At 37.6% G+C, this 18845-nt stretch overlaps 1 protein-coding gene across 1 annotated transcript in view; it reads right to left on the reverse strand.

Annotated features, from left to right (window-relative positions):
- The window catches only part of cdh11 (cadherin 11, type 2, OB-cadherin (osteoblast)), an 82777-nt gene extending 66555 nt beyond the window's left edge, over positions 1–16222 (reverse strand). Inside the window, exon 1 of the mRNA XM_015022313.1 lies at positions 16138–16222. The gene's annotated coding sequence lies outside the window, so the exon portion shown is untranslated. The remainder of the gene's footprint in view (positions 1–16137) is intronic.
- Positions 16223–18845: the final 2623 nt, after the last annotated feature.

Raw genomic sequence — 18845 nt, forward strand, 5'->3', positions numbered from 1 at the left:
CAGTTTTAGCTAACTACACTTAGCTAAAATAAACTAAACAAAACAGAAAAACGCCAAAGAAACTCCTTTAACTTTTAAATCACTGGTATGGCAGCATTTTTGGGTTCATAAAATAAAGAAAGAGACAGTGACGGAATGAGAGGCAATACCCAAACTGTATAAACATTGTGAGGATACCATGACAAGCTAACCTTTAGCCACATTTAGCTTGTGCCTCATAGCTGTCCAGACGTAGGAAGCTATTTGTTCCCAAGTCACCGATTTTTGTTCACCGTTTTTTGGGCATCAACACAATGCTATTCTGATTATGAAAATTTTTTAAAAACACAGTTTGTGATTTGTGAAACTTTTACTTTATTTGAGAAATTACTAAATAAAAATACTACAAGTGTAGTGAATCTTAGTGTTCCTTAAAATGTTTCCTAAACCTCATCTTGTTTTCTCGATCTCTCGATGCATCAGTACACTAACACCAAATAGCACCAACTCTAGTTAAACAAGGGAAGAAAGAAAATGGTGGTATTTTCCTTTTACAGCATTTCTAATACTCAATAAAAAACAATTTCCCATCAGTGCCAGCTGCCACTTAAACAAACATCTCATTCATGTCCTGCTGACTACTTTATGAGACTTATAATGATTTCATAGTTTATTAGTTGGAGTTATAAAGTTGCTTGCTACTTCATTTCACTTCAAGCTTTTTCATCCAGAGTGTTTGAATCCCAACTGTGTGGGTGTGTGTGAGAGAGAGACGGACAGAAAGCAAGGCTTTTGTGTTCAACAAGTAAAATCTACTTTAGCACAATAAACTTTTATCTTCTCAATTAATATTTTTTTCAATGACTACAGATGGATTTTAATTCAGGTTGTAAAATGTAGAGTATCAGCAGGATATATATTTTCACTCCCCTTCAATAATAAAACAAAAAGGTTTTCACTTGTGGTTAGCAGTTAAGCCCATTATTATCTACTGAATGGCCTTGGTCTTTTTAAATCACAATCACACCCTGATCAACACTTATAAAACCTGGATGTTTTGGCTTATAACCTGATACACATGGACCAATAAATATAAGTGTGTATGTATAAAGAGTCACTGAGTTTTAGGCTCCGCCCAGTGCCACACCGACACTGCTGGACTCCAAGCCATAGGCAAATCTTAAAAATGATCAGAAGATATACAAAGGAAGGCTGGACTTCATAAAACAGTTACAAAACTTTAAAAGCATATCTAAGGAACTGAAAATAGGGGATTTTGTTGAAACTAGTTCACTAAAGTTTAAAACCTAAGTTTCCCAAAACCACAAACAGACTAAATCTAATGTTTGGACCTAACTCTATAGCCACTAGATCTACTAGTTTTCCATGAAATATTTGAACCAGATGGTAGTTTTTTATACCCTTAGTTCCTGGAATGAAAAGATTAAAAAGATTAAAAATTCAAATTAGCTACTCAAAAAAAAAATCTGCCAAAGTCCCTGAAATTAATCCCAAGTACTTTGCAGTAGATGCAAGGCTTAAGACAGTACTTCTCTGTTTTCCTTTTTTTAAATTCTTTTCTAAAATGCAGAATTCAGAGTGTAGGCAAAAATATAATAAGTAAAGAGGCAAATAAACCACAAAATGTGGTGGAAGGCTTTCTAGGACATTGAAAGAATTGAACCCCAAATATGCAGATTGAAAAATGAAGTTATGATTTAACATTGAGTTAAGAAAGACATCTTTTAAAAATGTTTTGTACTTTATCAGTAACGTCACTTGCAAGTTAATAACCAAAGAGTGTGAGGCAGAAAGGAGCAGCAAGGACACAGAGGTCTGAAAGGCAGAAAGTCGGTACATTAAAGTTCACTTTTGCTATCTTGTTTCGGAGGCTGGCTCTTTGTGGTCTGTTAAAAGCTTAAAAACAGAGCGGTGCTGAAAACAGACACCCAGCGTTTAGCTCACACCACGAAACCTGAGGCTTAATTGCCTTTCAATTAGAGGAACTAATAGAAGCGTGTCTTTTTATATGTGTGTGTGTGTGTGTGTGTGTGTGTGTGTGTGTGTGTGTGGTAAGGCAATTACAATGAGCGAACCGCAAAGCTTTCTCAGCATTCACGAAAATAGGTATTAATGAGAGTCTAGTAACTCTAACACACACAGAGCCAGTTTACCGCAGAGCAGAGCGGTGCTCTGCATGTAGCTGTGTACGTGTGAACGATTGAATGTCTGGATGTAATGGTTACTGATTTCTATTAAACAGTTAATAAAATTCAACTACTAATTGCTACCCACAAGACCTGCAGTCTGCTTCCTTTGTTTTCACACACACACGCACATCGACATACGTTTGTTTTTATATAACTATGGAGACCGCATGGAGTCAGCTCAACATTTCCGTTAAACTCCCCAATAACCTAAATCTAACTGTGATGCCATTTACAGTGGAGGGATGTTACACTGTGTGCTGTGCTGAGTGTGCCAGGAGGATTCCACGGAGAAGAGGCGACCGCGCTGAATAACTGCATTCAGTAGTAGTAACACCTAAAATAAAACTATTTTTTACGTCAGGGTATCTTCGTGTTGAAAGATATCATAGTCTAACACGTTGTGTTTAGGCAGTTCTGAAACCTTGAGGTCTGCCTTATCACTAATCTGCCAACATTCAAATGGCCATATCTTCTTCATTCCATTATGGTTTGGCATCATTAGAAAGCTTGGAATTCACACTTTCAGGATCTGTAAATGAGTCAAAACGCCTTATATTCAGGGGCTTCATAAGTATAAATTTTGATCAACAGTTATGTAAAGTTCGTTTCTGGTAAAATATTAACTTATGCAAAAATATTGATAATAAAAAGTCATTTATATATGTATGTTATATAAAACTTTTATGTTTTGTTTTCATAAATCAGAAGCACACACTATAAATCCAGATAGATGGAACACCTGTGAACAGTGAAGTCACTGACATGATTCTGTGGTTATTGCTGTGTGACGCATGAAACACCAACAAGGAACGCTCTGCAAATAGATTTGGTAAGGATGAGCGCGACTCACAACCCAATCCTGTCACCTGCTATCCGTCAACATAAAGGTAATGTGCTTAGTGTCATGCAGCTTTGATGGGGTTCTGATGGAGAAAACAGTCAGAAAGGGATGGGTTTCCACGGCGAAGCAGATCCGTTTCCTCTTTTGCAGAGAGAAAAATGTATGCTATTGTGTAGAGTGGAACCAATATGAAAAGACGTGGTTGTTTTAGTGTGAGAAGAGGTAAACAAGTGTGTTTTTGAGTGAATCTGATGCCGTGTGACTTGGAAAACAGCTTAGATGTATATGAAACAGGTCAGTGGCTTCATGAAGTGAACTGACGGCATGTTCCCCTCAGGAGCAGTTCAGCCAAAGGCAAGATCATTTACAATGCTTTGTCATCTACAGACAATTCTATATTGTGTGAAAAAAACAAGTTGAGCTGGAAGTCCAGAGGACTGAAGCAAAAAAAAAAAAAATCTATACCAAGAAAAGGAAAGAAAAATATTCAGCCAGAACATTATCTATTAAAGTATTTAAAGGTGCACGATTCTATTCACAAAGAAAAAGACAGAACATTTACAAATAAATGTCAATTTTACTTTGAAATAAGGCTGTAATTATATGACTTGCCATGAGACTTTGAGACATTAAAACAATATTTCTATTTTAGTCAGAATGAAGAATAAACCGTTATGAGTCAATGATAGTAACTCCTGCAGGCTTGACAGATTGTTGTATCCATGTTTGAGAGACTTATTTTGAAATGAGAAAGAAAGCAGTTATTGAGGTTTGTTGTGGTTTTGAAACAGTCAGCTAATAAAGGTTTGTTATCGGACAAGCTAACGTCACCCTGCTACAACAGGATTGAAAAAAAGATTCTAAAATGTTCCAGTTTTCATGTGGTAGCGTTCTGGGGACCTGAGGTTCAGTACTTGTGGTTTCTTCAGTATAACTTATCTAAAATACTTAAATAAAAATGTGATTCTTGGCGCTGATTGGATGTGTGCCTAATAGCAGAGATACGGTAGACTGTGCATGTTAGCTTCTCCTTCAATGCTAACATGATTTTTACTATTTAGTGTTTGTGACTATTAAACTTCTCACTTCTCAGTGTTTTTTAGAGATGGTTGTTAGTATTCACAGATTTTAGCTATTGACAGACAGTTCTGGTCCTGAACCTTTGTGAATCGTTCCTCTGTAGCTGCTGTTACCTGCTGTCAGTGCTAAAGCTAGCTAGTTGGAGCTAGTTCCCAGTTGTCAAAGTCTAGGCTACATTGATCATATCTAGTTCTACCTCCATATCAAAGATGAATTGGTTATTTCTAAACTAAACAAACATTTAAAAGACAATTTGAGATTATTTAAAATCCTATCATATTTGTTGACGCAAAAAAGCTGCAATTGTAATCTTAAGAATTAGCATTATCTTCACACCCATAATAGTAGACGGCAGTGCAGCTTTTTAAAAACATCATGTTTCCGTTCACAATAAAATAGCAGATATGTGCAAATTTTGTGATTTATTTCCAACATGATCAGACTTTGCTTTCCCTGTTATGTACCATTGTCTGCATTTTTTTATTGATAAAAACTTTTGCTGACTAACTGTTAAAAGAAAATAAGCAAAGTTATAAAGATTTGCAGGAGTAACAAAAGTATAAATATAAAAAAGAAATGTGTTCCTCACTTTTAAACTGATAATAGTATAACTATTCTGAAGAGAGACTCTTCATTTAAGATTCATGCTAATTTCTACATATATCAGTGAAACTGATTATTTTCTGTACAAATTTGACCTTGCTTCCAAGCTTTATGGCCTGTGGTTTGTCAGCACAAAATGTTTTAACAGTATTTGTGAAGCATTTATTTGTACAAAGAAAAAGTGTGAATTCTTAGGTTTCCTAAAGATGCTGCCAACGTCTCACCTTGTGCTTTAGAAACCCAATAAACCCTGTTCAGCTTCCTCAGTTGGATGTATTATGGCACTCTAAATTAACTTTAAAATTGAAATTAAACATTAACACAACTAAGACAAATATTTTTTTTTATTGCAGTTGTTTTCCTCAAAGATTTCTCCTTTGGACCGTGCAGACCTTATGAATGCATGTTTTAAATGTATGCCAGTGAAACATCAGGGCTGCTCGCTCCATCATTGCCACCGTAACAACAAATTAGGCTGTATATTACAGTAATTTATGAACTGCTAAATGAACGAGGCTGATAATGAAGATGACAAACAATATGCTGACAGGACGCACACATTTATGGCTCTTGCATTGTACTAGCTAGCACCTAATTAACCACTGTGCCATTTGCAAAGACTGAATTCATCTGCAAGAACATTATTTTACAAACTCAAATGAGGGCTATGTGTGAATTCTAAATTTTTGTTTGCTTATTTAGAACGTTTTATTTCTTGTCCTCATTTACAGGAAATCACACTCATTTCAATGGAAATTGTATGTAATTTGTGGTAAATTATGCACAGTCACAAATATTTTCTCATAATTGAGACAAAGGTTGCCTTTTATACTCATTTGTAAAAAATGCTATGTAATTTAATTTTTTCTTTTCTGCTAATTATTGTGGCTAATCTCCATCGTGGCATCTGCATAATTTGATGCAGACAGACAGCTGGCTGCAACACACATCTGGTACAGTTCTGTTGGCTTTAACATGCTTGATTTAGTATTATGCAAACTTTGTATGACAAACCCCCCCACACTGCATGAAAAGCAAAGAAAGCAAATAAATTAAATAAACAAATAAATAAATAAAAGCACAATATTTTCAATGTCACCCAACAACACCAATGTAGAAAGAGGCTTATAATGGGCCTGAAAGGATCAGGGGGTGTCCTCACGCCGCTGTTCCTTATTTGGCATTCAGAACCATAATCAAATCGTTTGAGCTGAAAACAAGTTAATGACCAAGCCAATCAGCTTTCCTAAATGAGCGGCCGGAATAGACACTAAAACTACGGGAGAGCTGATGAGGCTCCGCAAAGCTGGAGGGAACACAATGCACTTCCAATTAGGCTGCTGACCGCCGCTCGTTGGATATCAGTTTGCACGGAAAACTTCGCTTTATTGGCTTTTTACTTCAATGAACTCCACAGCAGAGACGTTAACAGTTAATTATAAAGACTAATCTTTGACATACCTCTCATAAGCATTAAAAGTACCCATTAGAAAAGGAGCAATGCTGTGTGAGGAATTTGCTTTGAAAAGCTGTTACAATTGTGACGTGTTTGACTGAGAGAGGAAGCCTTCACTGCATTTCAGGATCTTTATTCGAAAGTCAGCTGAGTTATTTAACTCTATTGTCATCTTCTCCTTATTACTTTGGGTACCAGTGTTATTAGCTTTGGCCATTTGCTGGCGTGTTTGATCCAATGATTCTACAGCATTGATTTATTATAGATTATCTGTAAACAACACAAGGTCAAATATATACATCAGGTTAAAACGTGGTGAAGAGAGCTGAGCAGAAAGGCGAAACCCTCAATTTACAGGTCCAACAGTCTATGGTCACAAAAAACAAGGAACGAAAAGGTTTCTCATTTTAACATGAAACTTTCTCCTTTTACCAATATAAAACCCATCTCATAAAAACAGTTTCTAGTTTCTAATTTTAACAAGATATAAACCAGTTAAGCTATAACATGAAACTCTCCCGTTTTAGTAGGTTTTACATCTCATTAGAGCGAGAAGGTTTTCTGGTTTTACGCCCCCTGAATTTATTTCAGAGTTTTAGCAACTAAATGCTTCCATAAATTCCTGACTTACAAAGAGTTAGTTATTTTGGACCAGGTTCATTTGGAGAACTTTCTCCCTTAAATGAAATCCTCAGATGAAAATCACATTTTGTAACTATTTAGCTTTTCTTTGGGTCACTTTATATCTGCTTGGTTGTTGATCTGCAATTTTCAGATGGTGTTCTAAATGCTACTTAAAGGACATTCAACCAGATCAAAATATTTCAATACTCTGATGCTAAGCATAATGTTATCACTTATACAACATGAAAAAACCCAGAAACCCTTCATGCTTCAAAGCCAAATCATCACACCTTCTGATTAACTGTGGTAACATATGCTCATATCTCCCAGTTGTTATCCTGTTTAATATGTTTAATAAGTTTATGACATCAAACTCCAGTTGCAAATTTCTGTCAGGTGGTTTCGTTATGTTTTGTTTCAATTAACTTTGAAAATGAACAAGCTAATGTTCAAAAAATCAAAGTAAAAAAAAGCGAATGTGGGTGCATCAAAGTCGACTTTAGTGCATAAATTAAATGGAATGCAGAAAGCTTGGTTATTAAGATATAAAAAAACAACAACATATGTTGATGGGAAACATTTAAATGCGACAAAAAGCAAAAACAGCAAATTTATTCACGCCACCATAAATATCCTCTCCGTTCTACCCATGTCTTTATCCTCTGGCCCAGGTCGGCAGGATCCATCGTCGTAAATTATAGCTTTGCAATATGGACGTATTCTGACACTGTAATTACTGAGGACCACTGTAAGGCTAGACCTAAGAACAGAAAATCCACATGTAATTATGTGGAGCTGCACAGCACCAGAAGGTTTAGTTTCATTCAAACTTTTGTCTCACTGGGACAAAAATGGCCCGTCAGATTCTCAGCCACCATCAGCCATGTGAAGAACACATCTGCACAGGACTGACGGCTCAAGCTGTTCAAGACGTGCGCATCAAGTGGTGTCAGCAGAAGGTCAGAGTTCACCGTCATGCGCTCGCTGCATCACAGGAATCCCAACACTAATAGAACGGCCTTTAAGCTACGGCAGAGGAAAAGATAAGAAGACAGATAAGTATGTCAGGAGGTCATCCAAGCAAGCAGGAAACAACATGATCTGTTGAATAATAATCCCACAGGAACAATTACGGCTCTTGGAGCAGAGTTGGAAAAGGGCTGAAATTTATGTTATGAAAAGCAGCTAAAATGTGTGTGAGTGTGTGTTTATGTGGTTTTGAACTGAGGGGGAGAAGAAAGATGGAGCAGGAAACAGTGGCGTCTGGAAATGATTTGAGGCAGAAGGAAAAATAGAATACTTTGGATTCTTAAAGGCTTGAGGAGAAGGGCTGGATGACCACAAAGGAAGGAAAAAAACACGTAGGACAGCAAAACCAAGTGACCACATAATCACTGGGGGAACAAAGAAAAATAACAGGGTAGAGAGCAAAATATGAAGATGGATTTAAGACCTTTTTTTTTAATCTTGAAAATAAAGCACAAAGGATAGAGCTTCTGCAGACATGAACAAAAAAAAAGGTGATTCCTTTGCTTTACAGTCAATTCCTGCTCCTTTGTTGCCCGATGCTGCCTGGGGAAAGCCTGTCAATAAACAAAGCCATTTGCACGAATGGAACCACAGGAAAGAAAAAAAGGCTGGCGTTGCCATTGTTACCTAAAGATTTGCAGTGACGGCATCAAAATGCAGATACGTAACACAGGTTTTGAAAAAATTTGCAAAGAGACGACCAGAGGAATAAAAGGAAACAAAGAGAACATGAAGAGTGATGGATAAAAAGTGGAAGATGGAGGAAAAGCAATAACTTGAGACGCTGTTGGAGCAGCTTGAGCTTCTCTGCAAAAACCTGTTTTACACGGCAGATGTGAAACAGTTTATTTTCTATCCCGTCTTAACAGCAGTGGCTGAGTGTTTGACTTTTTTTTTTTTTTACATTTTGAGTGAGGGCTGTGGTTCCAACACATGTAGGGAGTGCTACATGAAGAGAGGATTCGAAACCAAACGGGGGAAGGAGAAGCACCAACAAAGGGAATGAAAAAAAACAAAGGCCTCGTTTGGACCTGCCTGACTGCAGCATTGTGCTGAGCGGTCAGAGGGAACTGGGTCATCTGTGGGTCATTAGATACAAACACCAGGGACGGATATGTAAATGATCTGATTTACAACTCAGGAACATGTGAGTCAGTGTCTTAAAGATGCATTATTTTGGATTACATACATTTTGTTAAGTTAAACCAAAGCTTCAAGGTCTTCTGTTGGAACTAAAAGTAATGTCAAACTCAAAACCTAGGGGCCAAATCCGGCCCCGCCATAGCTTTTTATGTGGCCCTCTGGGCTCCAAACACCAAATTATGTCAATCAGTCCATCTAGTTTTTTGCAATTTTACAATCGTGGAAATGTCCACATCCCTGCAGTTTTTCGTACTAACACATCATTGAGAGTTTATTGAAAATTTTTTCCCTAAAAATGGTGAAAAACATTTGGTGATGCCTCCCACCCGCAGGCGGCACTATGTACTTAATTTGACACAGTTTCCTCAGTCTTACTTGACATTAAGTTTGTAATCGATACAGCAAGTAACAAAAAGTCACATTTACTGTCATATGCAAGCAGAAATATTTCAAAATTCCTCGCAAATATTTCTAGTGGCTCCACAGAATCAGTGACTTTGAATAAAAATTAAAAAAAAATCACACAAACAATCATGAAGTCCTGTAGGTACGGATCAACGTGAAAAGATGTTTGATATTATTTAATAATCAGAAGTATCTTTTAAATAGGTTTTATCAATACACACTCGCACAAATGGCCCTTGAAAACATTCAAGATGTTGATATGGGCCTAATAAAAATACAGCCCTGCTCCAACACAACGTAGGCAACTGCAGTTGAGATTTATTATGACTTTTTATTAATGGGGTCCATTCTGCCACTCATAAGCAAGACCTGCGGACTGCGCCACTCGGCAATTGGTTGCACTATATTATTTTTAGTAGCGTCAGAGTAAATGGGGACTGATTGCAAATGCACAATTTGAAATTCTAATGTTTTCATTACAAAAATGCTGAAAAGCAGGTAAGTTGTGAATAATATCTTTCCTGATATTATACAATCTGCAAAGCTAGGCCGAGGTTCTGGTTCTGCGAGTCATTTTTACTCGTTAGATTACTTCGGTAATTGCATCCCACCTGAGCTCTGATTCCTATGTATTTACCGTGAGAACTATAGAAATCTGTACTCCACAGAGGATCATTGAATATGCTAGTAGCCAATCAGTGGGAGACCCATTCATCTTATTAGCAATGCTCGTTGAAGCAGCTACACCAACGGCCCAGTGCGGCGCTGGGCCCCGTGCAACAGTTCCACGCAGCTGCCAAGCCGCCACAGATGGAGGACAAAGTGGGGCCGGCTAAAAAGAATTGATGCTGCTTTCAAGTTCCTGGCAAACATGTGACTTTCGGAGGGGAGCAGATAATGGATGGCGGCAGAAGCAAAATGAAGAGATCAACTAAAATTGCCGAGCAGTAGGGGAAAGAGAGGAGGAACATAGGGGGATTTGTGTCCATGTATGGTTAGCCATGTGTGTTCATGCTTTAGTGAGCTCAGAGTCTGTTCCAGCATGATGAATAGGGGCTAGAGATATTAAAATATGAGACAGAGAGAGAGAGAGATATGAAAGAGGAAGCTGAGAGGATAGGAGGTGGAAATCCGCTTTTTCCCCCCCATTCTTCCCGAAAGAGAAATGAGAGACTTAATCCTTGGGGGCTTACATTTGTTTTTTCCTCTCTATCTCCCTGTATTTCAGTATTCACTTTTCTCTTTTTGCTCCACCTGATCTTTGCATTTCTTATGGCTCTGCTTGTTTGTTTTTTTCAGCTCTGAGCGCTGTCATCCATTATCCATATTTGCATCTCTTCTTTCTTTCCTTCACATCCCTCTATCCCAAAATCCCTCTTCTCTCCCTCCAGCCATCCATCCATCCCACTCTCCTTCCTCATCCTCCAACCCACTAGAGATACTGATGCAGACTTTATCTCGCTAGGTTAACATTCTCTATTAAACAAGTAGAATCAAAATAAGATTCATTCTTTTTTATATTTATTAATAATCAATATGTACGAGTGAAAAACACAGATTTAGGTCAGACTGTACTATTTTTTTCTTCCCATCTCGTGGAAACCCAGTGCAGGTGGCTTTCAGGAGGTAAGCTTGGCTGACTGTAATCTCATATTGGAGGGTGGCTTCATTTTGTGCATCCTCTGCACAGCTATAAGCAATTTCCCATCCATTCCAAAATGTCATTTTGTCCTCGTAGTGGATCGTTTAAGCTTTTATATTAAATACTGTTACTTTATCTCCTCATTCAGGGCTCCCAAAAAGCTGTGGCGATGACATCATCACCGGCGCCGCTGATGCATAAATGACACTGAGGATGACAGGAAGTAGAATCCAGCAACGCTCTGTTCAGTTTTTCATGTCTCTACCTCTAGCCACTGATTTAAAATGTCATGATCTGTGGTTGGTGGTGGTGAGGATAAATGCAACGAGCCCAGGTTGACATAATAAAGATGATTTAATGAAGAATTCACGGACAAACTAAAGTCAAGCAGCACGGGGAGAACGGACAGCAGACGGCAACAGACTTCGACAAACACACGACGTTTGACGAGGATCCGACAAGAGACAAAGACAGCAGGTGGGTTTAAATACACAGGGAGGGAAATCAGGGAACGAAACACAGCTGGGAAGCAATCAAAAGGGAAGACAGGACAGGAACAGGACTAAACACAGAAAACACAGAACGTATAAAACTGAAGTTTTGCAATTCTTGACACTTCATGTGTTTAAATTTCTGAATGCAGAATGAATATTTTCAGTAACAGTCCAAATTTTCAAAGTGAAATTATACCTTCTTTTCTTTTCTGTTTTTTTTTTTTTTTCCTGTTTGCACATGTACAACCACACCAGCTGAAAATGAAACAAATGCTTCAATTTTGGTGCCCGATGAAACCGAATCTACCAGACTGGAAAGATACAAGAGCTGGTGCTTTTTTACATTTGCTGATCTAGAGATCCACCGACTGAAGGTTTGTGATCAATTTATGATCAGCAATTTATGCCAAGGCTTAAGTTCACAATACCAAGAAAAGCTGATCAATATAAAGATACAAAAGTAGCTTTTCACTCCATATTTCCATTAGTTTCCCATCTCAGCCCTGTTAGGCCAATCGACTCCTATGACGTCTGACAAATCAAACAAAAACTCCTCTGACCAACCTCCTTTCAAACAATGTTACTTATTATAGTCATAACTATTACGGTAGATTTAATGTAGATGACAAAAATTTCTTTGACTTAGTCGTCACTGTATTTCTAATATTGAATTTCCATACAGTCACTGTTGGAGCAAACTTGAAAACGTTTGGTATTAAATGATCACAACTAGAACAGACACATGTCAAATGACCAGAAACCCTGATGAAGTTTAAACGGGGGAGAAAAGGGACAGTGTGTTTAAATTCTCCCCAGGTTTTCCACAGTATTTTATTGATGTGTGCCTTTTCTATATCTGGCTCTCAATCAGTCAGACAGCTGGATAATCAATAGTGGTAGAGGGCGTTAAAACTCTGCATGTGTGTGTGTGTGTGTGTGTAAATCCTGGGGGAAGAAAAACATCTTCTCCCTAATTCCTGCTCCTTATCGGTCCTCCCAGACACCCATCAGTGTCACATTCCTGAAGATATATGGACCTGATTGTTAATGAGTTTTAACAGCATCTTGCCACTCTACTTCCCACTGTGGAGAAGCTACTTATCAGCACTGCTTTTATGTGTCAAGTCTGCCTATGCAGCAAACTGCTGGACTTCACCTTTTTTTCTGCGTATTGAAACTCGCTCTTGGTCGCTTCTAAATGGCAGCACTATCATCAATAATCAAATTACTCCAGAACTTGAGAGGACTTGAATAAATGCCCAAGTAATGAGGTTTGTACTCGGAGACAGAGCCATCTTCATGGTTGGGTGTATCACACCCAGCAGATCTACGGTGGCCCTGAAGTGTGAACTACATCAACAAATTACTAAGCACAAGTACAATTTGAAAAACACAACATTAAGAAAATGGAAGACGGAGGTCCCAGTGGGACACAGAAGACATCGCTGATTGGACGACAAAACTTCTGGCCTTAGAACCAGAAGATATTCTGCCTTAACGCATTTGGTGAACATATGAATTCAAGCGACCGCTATCCAAGAATATTTAATGTCAGGACAATAAATACAAAAGTTTAGCTTCATTCTTTTCACAGTGTGGGCAGTACTTACCGCTGTGACTGTCTTCCTGTCTATCTTAAAGAGAGAGAGAGTGAATCCCAGAATAATTTCCGTTCTAAAGCCAAACGTTGTCGTCCGATCAACGATGTCTCAGGTTTCCCACCTCTTCCAATTTAGGGTTGTTGTGTTTTCTTAGTTTGTAATAGTGCTTAGTTAATGTTGTTGTTTTTTTGAATATATTGTGTTTTACAATTTGTAGTTGTGTTCAGTGATGTACTGAAGTGGTTTGCCCTTCAGGGCCACCATACAGATCAGACCTGTGGATCATTAAACACTGTTTTTCTCATCCGTTTTTGATGTGTTTGGTTAAAACCTCCAGCAGAAGTACAACACAGTTTCAGGGGGAATTCTCCATTCGGTATCCAATGTTTTGTAATCGTACACTGCAGCTATACCCTTTATGTGCAATGATGCTGTTGTAAGCATTTCATTTCACTATGGTTAATGCCTGCAAAGTCAGACTACAAGCCGAAAAAATACTGAATACGTGATGTGTGTGTAAACACATTTGTGATAGAGGACTCCTTCTGTGAAATGCCCTTAAATGAAAGCGTGTGTGCATGCATAAGTGTGTGTGCGTGTATGTGTCGATGTCAGCGCAGCTTAAGTTTTTCCTCCTCCTCCCCTTAGAGGCTTCATTCTACAAAGTCTGAAACTTTGGCTGAACTGCCTGTGAGCTGACACAGAGCGTAATTACAAACTATTATAAAAAAATAAAACAGGTGGAGTCAGAAAGAGAGAGAGAAGGAGAGTGGGGGATGGATGTTGGTTCTAATGTCCTCATTTTGCTGTCTCAGTGGCTGAAATTGGTCTAGAATGAAATAACAGTGAAACCAGCCAAGAGCTGCCACATAAACACGCTCACAACAATATATCTGTTGCTTTCTTTCAGCAGCAAAAGGTCCAAAGAGGAAGGCACTTATCTACGGGAGAGGGGGCTGGAGATAGTGTGTGTGACCTGAGCATTGCTCAGATAAGCTCTTTTGTTCCCTTTCTAATTCTCCCTCAAACAAGGAAAACCCACGGAGCAACACAGAATCCCTTCGTCACTTTCAAAGTTACGGCCGAGGTTATCTGGATAGACGCTTCATATTATGGGATATGTGTTTTATCCCTTTATGAAGGCCAAAGGGCTAAACATGCAATCAAAACGTAGAGATAAACCGTTTGGAGCCAAGGAGTTAGGATTTGGCACAAGCTGCTCGGCTAGAGGAACCGGGATGATCCAAGTCAGGTTTAATTAGAATTACAGGAACACCAGGAATGAAGCGTTCACTGGGTTCTGAGCCTCTCAGATGTTATTTACCACATATTTCTCCTCTTGGCTTGGAAAGCGATCCCTGGTGGGTTTAAATGTTAACTTTTAGCTCGACTTTTAGCATTTCCTTAGTCTTAAGTTTGGTTTTCCTGTAAAGAGAAAAATAACAGTAAGGAAGCAATTGCAGGTTGTAGTGTCAGCTATTTTTTTTTCCTTTTCCCTTTTTTTTTTTTTTTTTTGTTAAGTTTTTTTTTTCATTTTTTATAAAAGGCAAGAGTTGGTTGTGAAAAGTTGTGGTTTCACAAACCACAAAAAATGTTCCAGCATAAAATTCCTACTTTTCAAAGTCCTTTAAAGGCGAAGCCAGAGAGAGAGCCGAGTTTTCTCTGGCTGAATGTAGCGGCGAGTCCCGTCCCCCCTCCCACACCTGTTTCCTTCATGCTTCACCTCCAAATTTCTTTCTCCATTGAAGTAAAATCATTATCACACGAATATGAAACAGCTGACGCAGACATTTTTTTAAAAAAGTGACTGCGAACACACCAAGCTGTGTTACATCACTGTCTTTATGTATACCTTTACTGTGAATTCTAAATGACTATACTCATGTATATATGAGTGCATAGTTTGTCCTGTGTGTCTCTGCGATGGACTGGCTTCCAACGACCCTGGAGATACGCAAAAGATAAGCAGGTATAGACAATGGATGGATGAAAACATTTAAATAATAGGATGCACAGTAGTTCAGTTGTATCTTTAGCCTCGTGGCAAAAGGGAGCCTGGGTTCGAGATTAAGCGAGAATGTGTGTGTGTGTGTTTGGTTTTCTCTTGTAATGGGGTCCTGGGTTTCAGTCTCAACAAGAATGAGTGTGTGTGTGTGTGTGTGTGTGTGTGTGTGTGTGTGTGTGAGAGAGTTTCCTCCCATAGTACAATTTGTTTTCTTTTTTCTTTTTGCTATTTTTAACTAAATTGCACTTTATTATGCAAGTGCACTTAATTTCTTTTCCCTCACAGAATACAGGTTCATACCTATTGCAGGACATTACGCTGTAATCATTTTTTAAATCATTTACATCATAAGAACAGTATCGCCCCATTTAAAACATTTTTAAAAAACTCTTCTTGAGAATCATAGTCTTGAGATCTAAAATAAGTTCTTAAACCTTCTACTTTTGCAGTTTTGTATTATCAAGTTGTGCAACACTAGTTATTTAGAGTCAGTGGCATGTTTAGTTTAGTGTCTTGCATGTGAGGCTCTTTGGACCAGTTTCAGTTGTAAGACTAAACAATGCGGCTCTGCAATTAGCTGCTCAGCCTGCCAGTCACTGATAAGCATGGTCTGGATTGATTAGATCTGCCTGTTAATACATGCAACCCTTTTTTATTCAATTCAGTGTTTTGGAAACATGCGCCCAAAGGGCTGATATATTGTCAGCTACATTTTAGAGGCATAAGATAACATTAAAAATCCATTATTTACAAATGCTATTCAACAAGCTGCTGCAGGCTAACAGCAAATTTGAATAATTTTCTATTAGCCGTGAAGGACATAACTCATTACTAACAGAGGCTGAGGCAAGAAGTAGAAAATATTTTTTTGAAGCATAAATGAGAAAACAGCAAAGACAATGTATGAATGAAAGCATCTACTGGTAAATGGAAAGCTGAATAGGTCAGTGGGTCTCCCGCGTCATTTCCATGGAAAATCCTTTTGATTCTACAAACAGACAGCAGCCAAAAATAAAGAGTCGTACCTTTAATTCATCAGTGTTTGCTGAGGAAGACGAGCTCTCTTCACAGAACTGCCTGAGAGAAACACAGACAGGGAGGAAACCTGTTACTTACATCAAAAAGTACTGAAGAGAAACAGGTCGAGAATATGGAGGGATGATTCTATGATAAATGTAAGTAGAGATGCCACTGCTTTACAGTATTTATACAATAATTTAAGAAAAATGAATGACAGAACATTTTTTCTTCAGGTTAAACAACATAAGTTTTTCACAACCAGAAATGTTTCCAAAGATGTTTTTCATGAATGCGTCATAAATGTGTGGAAGCATTTATTTTTTTTGTCAGCTGACCTGCAGTGTGCAGCCACATGTGGGGGAGTGGCAGTGATCAAATACCAGCCACAGAAACTTTGGTACATTCTCTGGCAACTCATTAAACCTTTTTTTTTTTTTTAGTTTCCTGTATTTGTTTACAATTATACTGAAAAACCTGAAATTGCTTCATGGTCACTAGACTATAGTACTCACAAATGAAAATAAATTTAGCTACTTAGTAAGCAAATGAGCTACATTAGACATAATTGAGCATAACTCAGACCATTAGATGGTGTCAGGGTGCTTCCAATAGGGTATCTGGTATGTCTTGAATATGCATCAACAGGCAGTAGCGGCATAAAAATGACACACTGGCTGTTGGGGTGGCATAAAGCAAATATGTGACAAAACAAACAACAACAACAACAACAAAAACCCCATAACTTTTAAAATGTTTAGATCTTGTTACCAACATGACTAGACTTATTATTCAGCTCTGCATATAAATGTAATTACTGGAAATAGTACAGACCAAGTATATACAAGGACATAAAAATATTTTACCCTCGGTTTTCCAAAAGTAGAATTACAGTTGATAATGTCTATTTTTGTTTTGCCTACTGAGACACAAACTGACTAAAATCCAAATGGACTTTTACACAGTTACAAAGAAATCAGTGGGCAGTAATGTGAATTTTGCACATAGTGGATCCCCACCTATTCACACACTGGTATTTTTCTGTGGAACATTACTCCAAATTATTCCTGGAAATGAGCTTCTTTTGTAACTTTTTTTTGTTAAATACTCTTAGAAGCTAATTTTAAAATGAGTAATTTCATACAAACCTGGATAAAAACTCTCAAATAAATAATTATCTTCTCTAGCAGAAGGAAACTGTTTAAATAGAGAAAATGTAAGAAATAAGTCACTGAAAACAAGCATTTTTTTCATTTATTTAAGGAAACTAAACAGTTTTTTGTTTTTTTTTTTTAGTTGAATTTTACTTGAACAGATGTCACTGCCCTTTCATCCATTACATTCCCAGATCACCTGGGGTGTTTTAGGGGTGAGAGACCGAACATGACTTTCTACTGCCTCCATCACTTCAGCTAACAGGAAGCCCTGGGGTGAGCTATTTAACCCAGGTGGGTCTCGGTGGAGAGGTTTCAAGGCCAGCGGTTCAGCTGAAATGTGCTGCGAAGCTGCTCCCCTACATGAGTGAGAACCAGGCCACTGAAGATGAAAATGTGTGATTTGTTCATGAAACCGAATGAGTGAAGAAGGACATAAAAAATACATCAGCAGGGGTTTATTCCCTGTGCGTTTGGTATTACGTTATTATTGAGGACAGACAAGTCATGAGCGATGGAACGTAGAAAGGAAGACATTTTGGCATGACGCAAAAGTTACATTTCAAAAGGGAAAAAAGTTGAATTTATCTTTATCTACATATTCATAAATGTACAGTGAGAGATCACACAGCTGGGAGGACGTACGCTCCACTCTGCAGTCATTAGCCATCCTTTCATGTTTTTTTTTTTTACGCATTCAGCAAAAGGACTTGTAAAAAAAAGATTTTTTTTTCTTAGAGTTTTGGCTCTTATAATATTCAGATTTACTATTGATTAAAAAAAGGTTCATAAAATGAAGTGCTTGATTAAAAACAACAGTTTCATTAGATTTATACACATTTAAAAATAAACATGTGTGAAATATCTAATTGCTATAATATGAGACAAACATTCATATTGATGCTAACATAATTTATTGATTAATTTAGCATTACTTCTTTAATGGTTGGATAGATAGTCCATAGTCAACAAAAACGTTCAGAATTATCACCAGTAGTCTTGTGCCTATTGGTGACTGTATACAGTAACAATAAGCTGTTAAAAAAATCATTGAATTTCTTTGAGTGTCTGTTTCCAGACTAATCCATTTTTGCTGTGAAAATGTAAAACAGTGGCGTCTTCCTTACTTTTTTCTTCATATGCCTAATTAATAAAAAAAGATGGACCACCTTGTTCAAATAACATCATAACAGCAGCAGCGCAATCAAATTTCTGCCTCATAAACTTCTTCATGGAGCCACAAACAGGATGATCTTGAGCAGAGCATCATAACATATTTTCATTATTCAGTGTAAGTAATATCCATTTAATGCAGTGACATTTATTATTATACTATTGTCAGAATTATGTAGTAAATGATCTATGCAGAATTTTTTTTTGTTTATCAGCAACACTGTTGTTTATCTAAAGGTTGATTATTTGCAGAAAAAAACTTTATGATTTAGTAAAGATATTAGTTTTCATTATTTTATTTTAAGGCATAATGTACGGAAGCGCATTGCTTTCACGCAGGAAAAAAAAATTTCGAGCGCTATCACGATATAACGTGATACATATCTTGT

This window comes from Poecilia latipinna, unplaced genomic scaffold, assembly GCF_001443285.1.
Source record: "Poecilia latipinna isolate Pla-1442-1.1 unplaced genomic scaffold, P_latipinna-1.0 Scaffold2978, whole genome shotgun sequence".
Classification (NCBI taxonomy): Eukaryota; Metazoa; Chordata; class Actinopteri; order Cyprinodontiformes; family Poeciliidae; genus Poecilia; species Poecilia latipinna.